The sequence below is a fragment of the Sus scrofa genome, chromosome 3 (genome assembly GCF_000003025.6).
Source record: "Sus scrofa isolate TJ Tabasco breed Duroc chromosome 3, Sscrofa11.1, whole genome shotgun sequence".
In the NCBI taxonomy this organism is placed as follows: domain Eukaryota; kingdom Metazoa; phylum Chordata; class Mammalia; order Artiodactyla; family Suidae; genus Sus; species Sus scrofa.
In genome coordinates, this window is record NC_010445.4 from 114,944,115 (window position 1) to 114,955,809 (window position 11,695).

An 11,695-nucleotide genomic window follows, 5' to 3' on the forward strand; every position below is an offset into this window, starting at 1 on the left:
TAATGGCTCAGGTCGTTTGAGCGCCTCCTACATGCCAGGCATGGGCGTGATGTGATTTCTTTCCCTCAGGACAGCCATGTCTCACTTCATTTTGCAGTTGAGCATAAAAAGGCCAGGATATGAATAATAGCTAAGTAGGACAGTATGGGGCTCTACCCCAGGTCAGTTCTCTCCTAAGACCCTCGGAAGTGCTCTGTGATGGCCGGAATGTCAGGCCGCCCCTCTCCAGCCCACCCCTGCGGGGGTTGATGGCCCCATAAATGGGCTTAGCCACACCAGCGCCGTGTCCACACCACCCCATTGGGGTTCCACTTGGAATCCCTCCTCTGATGTCACAGGAGTGTCTGCCATGGCCTCTCCCTCCCCCACGTGTCCAGCCCACGTGGGCCCCCTGCTCTGACCCTGACGGCATGTAAGGGCTGGGAGCCAGGTCCCCTGGCCTTCCCTCATCCCTCCCACCCCCTCAGACCCTAAGCCGCCGCTGGCGTGTTCCGCCAACCCCGGCCAGTGAGGCCTTGGCCCTCTCCAACGGGACTGCTTCTCCAGTCTCAGACCAGGGCAGCACAGACGGACACCTCCGCCCGCCTCCAAAGCTGGCGGTGCGCTTCCAGCCTCCACCTCCCCTCTCTCCCTCTGTCTCCACCAGCCCCTTCCCCTTGGCTTTCCATCTCAGGTATTGAAAAATCCTTGTTCTGCCCCTTCAGCCATGTGCCCTCGCTGCCGTCCCACCCCGCCCGCCGTGGTCATCCCCTCCTTGGGACTCAGGATACCTGGTGGCACTCTTGTTACCCCGCGGCTTTCACACCTGGACTCTTTCCACCCCAGCACTTCAGAGAAACCATCCCCTTTAAATGGACAAGTGCCAAAGCCAGACGCATGCTGTCTCTGCTCCTTGTTCTCGAAACTCTTCCCTTCGCTTTCTGGACCAATGCTTTTCCTGGTTGTCGTGCTGTTCCCTGGCCTCTTCTCTTGCCGCTTCTCTGGTGTGGACGTGTCCAGGGCTCACGCCACTGTTGCTCTGGCTCCTCCTCTCAGGTCCGCCTGGGCCCCATCTTCTTTCATAACTATTTTTTCCGACATGAAACATCCGTGCGGTACCCATTGTCTTTGATAGACCCAGCTTCCTATCGTATTCTGGAAGTAGGTTTGCGTTTCCATTTTCCAACATCAAAGTCTCTACCTTGGACATATTTTTGCTGAAAGTTCAGCTGCGATGGCCTCCCCGGCAAATGTAAAGCGACTGCGGCCGGGGCGGGTTTTCGCTCCGTGCTCTCCTGTGTGCCCTGTCCAGGCCCCCAGCCCCTTCCTCCCAATGGATGGGCCTTGTGGACAAAAGAGATGATACATCTGGCGGAACCTTACAACTCCAAGCTTTCAACTTTCCTCTAACAACTTTCAGCTGAAAACTTCTTAGTCCCATTTCCAAGTAACTTTTCATCCATTACAAAAACCCGCAAAATTTTCAAAGGGGCTTTGAAATAAGATCACCTAGAAAAAAAAGCCCATCACAAACGAAAGTCTTTGAAAAGAAAGAGGCCTTTCCTGTGCTTCAGCTCCCCTCTGATATCAGTCTCCCTTTCATTCTGCTGAAAGGTGCAGGGCAGGCCTGGCCCTCAGCAGACGCCTGTGATGTGAGAGAGCCAGTGGCCCAGACGGACGGACGCGGACGAGTGAGGGGCACCTGCTCCCAGCGCTGGGACGGGCCTTTCATCGCCCCCTTCAATCAGCCCTGGCGGCTCCCCCGACAGCCGTGTTCCTTGAACCTGCCCGGCCTGCTCAGAGGCCCCGCCGCCCTGCCTGCTCCCGCTCACCTCCGCCCCGGCGACAACGCAGCAGCTCCCTCCGGAGCACCGTGACCCATCTTCATTCTTGTCGCCAGAGTGGGCGGGAAGGTGGGCGAGGCAGGGCAGCCCCGCTCTGATCTTGGATGGACGTTTTCCAGAAGCCGGCCCCGCAGGTGGTGGCTCTGGGACCACCCCTCGACCTCCCAGCCTCAGAGCCCGTGACATGCCCGTCCTCCCGCGGGTCAGCTCCAGACTCACAGACACACATCAGACAACAGCCGTTTCCAGGAGCCTTTGTTATCTTCCCATGTGCAATCCTCGGTGAATCTGGGGAGGCGGAGGCCCCTGTGAGGGTGGCTGAGCTAGGAGTGGGTGCGGGGTACATGTGGGTCTGTTGTGAAGCGTGTGCTGATCCGGCCTGGCCCTCCGAGGCTGGCACTCAGAGCGCCTAGGATGCATTCAGAACCGGGCTTCCTAGGGTTGGTTCTCCACCAGCCACGAGGGGAAGCAGCAGGCCCTGAAGGAGAGCTGGACCTGGGGTGCCGGCCCCTCTGCCCTGCCCCCCTGGGCCCTTCCTGACCCTCCCCAGAGGCCATTCAGGACCAAAGATGCTTTCCTAGCATGTGGGACCCACTGGAGCCAGAAGGAACCCCAAGAAGGAGTACGGCCGCGTGTCTGCAGCTCCCCTGGGGGCCCTTCCTCAACAAACGCCTGACGCGCCTATTCAAACCCACGGTCCACCTTTTGAGGTGTGGGCCTGGATGACGCCTTCCTTGTTTTGTTACAGACAAAGCACTGAGTTCTGAGCCCTCTGCCTTGTGACGCGTGCCGCCAACTCTCTGGGCAGAAGTCGACTGAGAGCTTGACTCTCACGCCTGGCAAGACGGTCCTGACACAGACGTCTTTAGCGACCTCCTTAGAAGCCTAATAAGAGAGAGGACTGTGGCAGGGTCACTCCGGGGCCAGGCAGGACAAAGAAACAAACAATGCAGCACAGATGTCGCTGCCAGGCGGCTCCTCAGACGGGGCGGTGCGGCTGAAGCAGCTGAAGTCGTTTCAGTGCTGGGACTTCAAGACTCACTGAAGCAAGTCAGTGCCTGAGTGTGCGTCTCAGGACACCGGCCCGGCCCTGCAGTGGAAGGTTCCAAAGTGCTCAGCAAGGGATTCCTTGGACGTCGTCCTGCGCTGCCTGGTACTTTCTCTGTGCTTTCTCGGCCCGGGCTCTCGATAAGGAGAGCAGTGTGTGGCCGGGCAGGGTCCTGAGGCAGGGGGGGACCCTCTGGCCAGCTCAGCTACGTCAGTTCAGAATTGAGGCAGATCAGGTGATTTTTTTTTTTTTTGTCTTTGTCTTTTTTTTTAATATTTATTTATTTTTGCTTTTTAGGGCCATACCCCATGGCATATGGAGGTTCCAGGCCAGGGGAAGAATCAGAGCTGTAGCTACCAGCCACAGCCACAGCCACAGCCATCAGGATCTGAGCCGGGCCTGCGACCTACACACAGCTCACGGCAACAATGGATCCTTAACCCACTGAGTAGGGCCAGGAATCGAACCTGCCACCTCGTGGTGACTAGTTGGATTTGTTTCTGCTGCAACACAATGGGAACTCCTTTTTTTTCCTTTTTAAAAGGAAATGGCATCATTCAGCACTAGCCCATTTTTTTTTTTCAGGCTTCGGGAAGCTTGCTGGGGCAGACAGGTTCTGGCTAAATTCCCTGGAGGTCCAGCTGCAAAAGGAAAGCGATAAAATCCTTAAGACGCGGGGTGGTGGGGGCGAGACAGGGAAGCAGGTCCTCTTGCAGTGGAGACACAGGCAGACTTCTCCTCCGGGGTGACATGCGGGGAGGAGCGGGGTCCCAGGGGGCCAGGGCAGTGTAAGGCGCTGGCCCTGCCCTGCAGGAGGATGGGCAGGCTCTGTACCATGCCTGGGCCCTTGGACCTGACCCACCACAGAGACGGCCTGAGGGGCTTTCTGCCTGGGGCTGCTTGCTGTGGCTCCTGGGTCAGTCCCCTCCACTAACACCCCTGCCTCAGCAGCCTGCCTGGGCCAAGGCCTCCTTCCCTTCATGTCCTCGCCGTGCTGCCTGGTTACCACGGCTCCAGCCATTCCTCAGGTGCATGGGTCATTCACTCCTTCACTCACCCCGCGCTTTCTGAGAAGCTCTCATGTGCTCGAGACAATGAAAGAGCCCGGGTCCTGGGGGAGGGCCCAGGCAAAGGGGAGAAATCATCATTATAACAGCTAATATCTGTCAAACCCTTAGACGTGCCCGCTTACAACCCTCAAGGCCCGAGAGCTCTTTGAGGCCAAGGGCAGTGTGTCTAACTCCATGCCACACTGTATCAGTCAGCGCGGGTTGGCATGATAACGCACCACAGATTGGTGACATCATGACAGAGATTCTCACAGTTCTGGAGGCTGGAAGTCTGAGATCAGGAAGTCTGAGGGCTCTGTTCCTGGCTTGCAGACAGCCACCTTCTTGCTGTGTCCTCACATGGCAGAGGGAGAAAATTCGAGTCTCTCCTTCTTACAAGGATGCTAATGTCATCCTGGGGCCCTCCCATCCTCACGTCTCTAAACCACATGATCTCCCAGAGGCCTCGTCTTTAAATACCCCCAACATGGGGGCTAGGAAGTCAACCTACGAATCTGGGGGGAACGCAATTCAATCCCTTGCACCCACAGAGCGTGCACGCAATGGGTGTTGAGAAGATGCTTGCCCAGGCGAGCCGAGCTGCTTCTTGTTTCTCCGCCCTACTTTGTCCACCAGACCCTGGGGGTGTTTCCTGGAGGGCTACCCACAGTCCCGACCAGCGTACGCTGGGTCCTCCCACCCGCCCGAGCTCTAATTTTCCGGTGGTTTGCTTTTTTCTCTCACAACATAATCTCCATGATCTCTAGTCTTTCCCGAATGCTGTTGAAAGCCTTGTTGTATTTATCTCCGGAGAATCCGCCGTGCCCCTGTGCAATTTTCCATTGTCATGGTTCATTTTAATTTCCTCTAAGGCTGTTGGCCACTCTCGTGTTCAGAAATAGCTTGTTCCACTTAATAAAAGCGCTTAAATATGCAGACACGAGAAGTTTCCTTTGCTTGCTCAACATCACAGTAAGTGGAGTGAGATGCACGCCCTGCCTTGTGCCACGAGGCCGAGCACACACCAGGTGGCTTCCCAGGAAGGAGGAGTGCGGAGTCAAAGGTCCGAGGGCAGAAGCAGGAGCCAAGAACCTCTGGTGAAAACCCAGCTCGTCGGAGTGGCCGCACGTGGCGTCGTTCAGCTGACAGCTCATCAGTCTCCGGAGGGCACATCCCAGCTCCGTGATGCTCAGAGCTCCGGCTCTGGAGGTGGAAGGCCTGGGTTGGAGGCCTGGACCACCTCTAATGTGCCTTGTGACTTGGCACAAGTCAGTTCACCTCTGGGAGCATTTGCTCCGTCATCCAGAAAACTGGCCTGAAAAGCCTCCTTCCAAAGCCTGATTTCGGTGAGCAGTAGAAACCCCCCATTTCCAGGGCTCATCACAGAAGCTGGGGCAGAGCAGGGGGCTCAGCAAATGGCAGCTATTATTACTATTATAGCTATTATTACTATGGGGGGCAGAATGCAAGAAGGAAGCCGTGCTCATGGCAATCTTTCTTCCACATCCCTTTTCTCTGGGTCGCTGGAGCCAGAGAATCCCCCGCAGGCTTGGATTATCGAGAAAGGACAGAGGAGAGGAAGGCAGGCTGGATTCTGATTCACACGCTGCGTCTGTGGACGCCTGGCTGTTTGGCCGAGAGACTAAAGCGAGGGCACTGCAAGCTGCAGTGGCGGCGGCTCAAGGTCTCAGAGCTGTGCTGGGCTTGGAGACCCAGAGAGCCAGGGGCAGAGACCCAGGGCACCTTCTTTGGCTTAAATAACAGCAGTGAGGAACCGAGAGTCTAGGGTGACTGGTGGATGAGAACAGGAAGGTGGAGGCACAAGGCACTGACTTCAAATCCCCAACAGAGTGGCAGCTGGACATGGACGTGCGGGTGCAAGTGTGCATACACGCACACTTGCCCGCTACACACCAAGATCCGCCCCCCTCCATGCCTTCCACACTTCCGCACAGACCCACACAGCCCCATCCCGCTCGGGCAGCTGGGGGACTCCAGCCCCCGCAGGGCAGGTGACGCTGGCAGACACCTCCGCCTGTGTCATGGAATCTTTTTCTCTGACGGCTCTGAAGCACAGAGTCCGCCATGGCCGTTCTGAGCTTCCCTCCCAGACACTTTTTCCTAAATCAGCTTCCAATCTGACTCATTTCAGTTTTAAAACAAGAAAACATCAACAAACACGATGAAGGGAAACAGATGGTAACAATTACAGGAAGGAGAAAACAGCCCGTTCCCGCTAGAAGGGGCGAGCAAGCAGACGGGTCCGACGGCGCATCGCCCCGGCCGCTGCTGTGTAAACCTGGGCGCAGGGCTCCCAGAGCCCGTCTGCCCTGCAGGGACCACGAGGGCTTCCTGGCACCGCAGGGCAGGCCCACTGGAACCGGGCAATCACCAGTTCTCCAGGGAGGGAGGGAGGGACGTTCCAGCACATTCCAGGCTACCTCACCAGCTCTGACGTCCTGTCTGAGGCCCGAGATCCGTGTGGGATGGCTCCCTCCCGTGAACACTGGGCCCCCGGTGACAGCAGGGGCCAGTCCCACCTTCCAGACTGTGAGCTCCTCAGGGCAGCACGGGGGTGGCTCATGGTGGGTGGTGGATGGAGCCAGGTAGCCTACTTCCAGTGCCAGTTCTTCCCCTTACAAGTGGGGGCAAGCTGGGGTGAGCTAACAGACCTCTTGGTGCCCTCCTTTCCTGACCCGAAAAATCGAGTTACATCTAGGCCTACACCCCAGGATTATGAATTGACATGTGCCAGGGACTTAGAACCGTGCCTGGCGCACAGGGGTGCTGTGTGTGGATCCTGCCTTGTTATCACCCATGCAGCCAGCCTGCTCCTGGTCTGGTGCTCAGATGGCATCAGCAAGGCCTGCCGGGTGGAGGGATGGGGAGGCGGGCCTGAAGCTGGGCCCCGAAAGACGGGGGGCTTTCCAGGCAGAGGAGGCCTCCCATTGCAGTCAGGGCTGACAGGATAAGCCCATGTTAGCGTCGGGGGGTCCCCGAGGGTCTGGGGGCAGATGGCCACGTCCCGAGCTGGAGTTTGCCGTCCTCCATCTCCTGGGACCATCGTTTGTCCATCCTCTGTGGTTTGCGTAGGACAAGGGCTCTGCCCTCCAGCAGATCAGATGGTAGAGAGACAGGCAAGGAAACAGGTGCAACCCAGAGACGCAAGTGCTGTGACAGAGTGGGGCACTTGCCCTGCTGGGCGGGTCCAGGAGAGCTGCCTGGAGGAGGGGGCTGCGTCCTGAGCGACAGGAGGAGGGATATGATGGGGGTGAAAGCAGGGGGTCACGTGCCCTGGGCACAGGGAACGTGAAGCCTTTGGGGTTCAGAGCATCAGGGCATCCAGAGTGAATCATTTGGGTCCCTGTCCTTGCTGAAGTCCCCCAGGCAAGGATTTAATGTCTCTGAGTCTCAGCTTCTCCACCTGCTCAAGGAGAAGGATTCCCTGCCCTCCCAGGCCTGGGGGCCGGGCTAGGTAAGGATGTGTATGACAAGTGCCTGGCTGGCCCCCCCCGCACAGAAGGAGGCTGCTGCTCTGGCCTCATCTGCGCACATAAGCGCTCATGCACATCAGCACTCCCGGCATGGCGGTGTCACAAATGTCCTCAGACACTGTTGTGGCACTCGTGTCTGTCCCCCCAGAGTTCATACGTTGAGATCCTAACTCCCACGTGGTGAGATGCCGGGCCTCTGGGAGGGACCAGGCCATGAAGGTGGTGGTCTCAGGAGAGGCACTGGCGCCCTTAGAGGAAGGCATGGAGAAGTTGGCAGATTGCACCTCCCGAAGAGGGTCCTCACCAGAACTGGATCATGCTGGCACCCTCCTCTCAGCCTTCCAGCCTCCAGAACTGCAAGAGCTGAGTGACTGCTGTTTATGAGCCTCCTGGGTTATGGTATCTTGCGACAGCAGCCCGAGCTACCCCACATGTTCACACTCCCAGCAGGTGGCACGCACTGACGCCCCATCTCCCCCTCTGCCTTGACACGCGCTCCCCCCCCGCCACCCCCCCAACCGCGGCTGCCAGCCCTCCCCCCGCTGAGCCTCTAGCCTCCTGGATGTGCGGTGGCCGCCCCAAGCCAGGGCCCTGGATGCTGAGAGCCACATTGAACTGCCTCCGAGTGACATCCTTCGGGGCTCTTTCTGAGCGCTAGGCAGAAGGAGGCTTCTGAAGCTCCGGGAGGAAGGGGAGGAGAGTGTACCTTGCCCCCTTCTCGCCTCCTCCCAGGGCCTCTCACTCACGAATGTGCATCAGGCAGCTTGTCTGGTGAGCGCTCCCCACATGCAGGGGGACAACTTTTGGCTGCACGTTTTTTGGCAGCGCCTTCTATTTTAAAATATATTAATGCTCTGCTTGTTCTCCTGGGGGCTTCTCATTTTCACATGTTTTCCCAGGCTGCCCATTTCCCAGCCCAAAGGAGTTTCTCCTCTTGGCACCAGAGCCCAGCTCGCTTCTCTCCTCCCAGACGCTCCAGGCTGGCCCTTCCCAGGAGAGCAGCAGCTCCGGACTTGGGAGACCTGGGCTCCGGGTAACCTGGACAAGACCCTTCTCCCCTCTGGGCCTCATGTGCAAAACCAGGCAGTTGGAAAACAGTAGCATGTCTTAGCCTGGAGGCCTTTTCCATTCTCTCCCCTGGCAGCCTCCCTTGGTGGGGGGGAGCTGGGGGCTCTGGGCTGCAGAGCCAGTGCCTCAGCTGCTGCTGCTGGGGAAGGCCTGGGACCCCCGCTCCGGATGCTTTTAGGACCTGTCTCCTTCACGGGCAAACGCTGGTTCTTCCGGGCCAGGGGACGGGGCTGGGGCACGTTGGTCCACGCAGTGAGGTGTGTGCCTCCACCTGCCGGGTTGAGCCTCATTAAGACAACATCCCAGGAGCTCCCTGAATGCTGGTCACATGATCAGGACCAGGCGGGCTTGCCCATGTGCTAGTTCTCATCATGCACGGTGTATGCCGGCCTCTACACCTGTCTCTGGACTCGGCCTTCCTTCTTACTGTTGGTGTTTCTCAGGGTTCTACAATGTTCTTCTCATTATCACCTGACTGCCAGCTCTTCGCCACCTTTAAATTCTAGACCCCACAGGTTCCAGCGCTTCCTGCTCTTCTCCACTTGCATGATCCACCTGCTCTTCAAACTCAGAGATTCCTAAGCTCTTCTTCCTCAACCCAGATCTGCTCGCTCTGCTGTGTGCTCGGTCCCAGAGCTGTCCCCCAACCCCCGGCCTGTCCCCAAGACAGGAACAGGAACTCAGCTTTCACAGCCTCCCTCCCTGCCTCCAGCAGCTTTGCCAATGAGCTCCTCAGTATTTCTCCAGCAGCCCTTCCCGGCCTCCCCCACCCAGTCTGCCTTTTACCTGGCCTTCCTGCCACTGCCCTACTCTGATCCTTGCGTTGCAGCCAGGTATTTTTCTAAAGTGTAAATATGACCATATCACTCTTCCTTCTAAAACCCTGTAGTCCCCGTCCAAGGAGTCAAGTTCAAATTCCCCAGGATAGTTTCCGAGGCAGCCCCTAGAGTTCCAGGCTGCCTCACCCCTCCCACCCTGGCACTTCACTCTCGCCAGCCCTCCCTGGCACTTTGCTGCTTCCTGTCTCCAAGCTTTGGTCCAAACCCTCCCCTTCACGTGTTCGCTGGGCTCCCTGATCAAGGCTCACACTGTCTTATCCCTGAAGACTCAGCCTGGACAAACCCTCTCCTGAACAACCTTCTTTCCTGGCTGGGCCACATGCATCACCTCCGGTCCTGAAACACTGCACACTGGCCCCCCAATCCTGTCCTGGAGCCCCTGGGTGCTACCAGATTGTAATTCCTATTTGCTCACCTGTTCCCAAATAGACCATGAATTCCTGGAAGTCAAGACTGTGCCTTGTCGCCAGAATAGGGTCTGGCACATAGTAGGTGCTCAGAAAAGATTTGAGGGGTTAATGAAGCCTGAGTAGGGAAGTTTTCCATGGCGCTCTGAGAAGGTGTGGCAGGGCAGTCTGCATTTAATGCAGTTGCTGGCTTCACCAAGGCCCCAGAAATGCTACAATCTCTCTCTTCCTGGTACGATTCCAGGGCAAAGTGAGTTTTGAGTTCTTTGTAATCAAGCTGTCAGTAGGGATTCCTGACACCAGGCATTGATTGTTTTTTGCCAAAGGGCATCTGGCAGTCAGTTCATATTTTGAGACCATCACCTCTTCTGTCATCACAGACCACGGCCCACTTCTGGGCCCCTGAGACCTGGTTCTCTAAAATTGGTGTCAAGGTTCCTGTCATTGGGATGCTTGGATTTCAAGAGGAGCCCCAGCCAAGGCCTGCACGAGTGGACCCATTTCCAAGATCCGTTTCTCTCTATGCCAGTCCTGTTGAGGCCCCAGACCTCTCTATAGAGCATCCGCCATCCTCAAAATATCACCCTGGCCCAGGAGTGAGGAGGAGATGCGAGCCCTGACTCTCTGCTCAGCCCTGGACATGTCTCCATGTGTGACATACTGGGCTCAGGGCCTCCCCTGTGGCAGGGACCATCACAAGCCCATTATTTTAAAGCATATTATTCACACTTGTCTTTCCCTTCCAGCAGAGGGTGAGCAGAGAGGCAGTCATCAAGTCTAGGAACCAAGGAGCAGGGGCTCTGATTGGAATCTGCCTCCTGCAGTAGAGAAGCCGCTCTTCCCTGGCCCAGGAGCTGCAGCTACTGCCTGTGTATCTGGCTGCTCTGTCCCTACACAGCCACAGCTTTGGTCTAGGGACAGCTGGGTAGCAGGCAAGAGGTCAGAACAGAGACCTGCGAGCACAGAGGATGTGGCCATGCGACCGCATATTTGTGCTTGTGCAGCGCCCTCCTCTGTCCCTAAGCCGTGTGCCCTGATGAAGATCTATGTTCGCCTGGAGGGTGCCTGGGAGAGTTCCTTTCACATGTCAGCTTGGCTGGGCCATGATGCCCAGATATGGGGTCATACATTTTTCTGGATGCTTCTGTGAGGGTGTTTTTAGATGAGGTTAACCATTAAATTAGTGGATTTTGAGAAAGCGGATTGCCCTCTCTGATGAGGGTGGGCCGCATGTAATCAGTGGATGGACCAAAAGACTGACCTCCCTGAACACAAAGGAATTCTGCCAGCAGATGGCCTGTGGACTTGAACTGCAATATCTATGCTTCCCTGGGTCTCTAGCATGATGGCCTTCCCTACAGATTTTGGACTTTCGGCCTCCATGACATAAGCCAGTTCCTTAACATAAATATTCACTCTATTTACTGCATGTTGTGTGTATATACACAGCCTATTGGTTTCTCTAGAGAAATTCTGACTAGTAAAGCAGCTTTAACAACATTGCAGGAGTTCCCACTGTGATGCAGCAGTAACGAAACCAACTAGTATCTATGAGGACGCAGGTTTGATGCCTCACCTTGCTCAGTGGGTTAAGGATCCAGTGCTGCTGTGAGCTGTGGTGTAGGTTGCAGATGTGGGTTGGATCTGGCACTGCTGTGGCTGTGGCTGTGGCGTGGGCTGGCGGCTGCAGCTCCGATTTGGCCCTGGCCTGGGAAGTTCCATATGCCACAGGTGCAGCCCTAAAAAAAAAAAAAAAATGAAAAAGAAATTGCATAAAGGCACAAGGACTAGTGGGCATGATGAGAGGGAGCTCTGCCATTTGTACAGGGCACGCACTGCATCTCCAGTGAAGACCTGGCCATGCCCTGGCCTGAAGGGTCCTCCTGGTGGGAGGGGCCCCTGTGATGCTCTTCCAGGGAAGAGTCCCTCCTACATCCCAGGCTGTGACTTCCCAAGGCAGCCAGCCA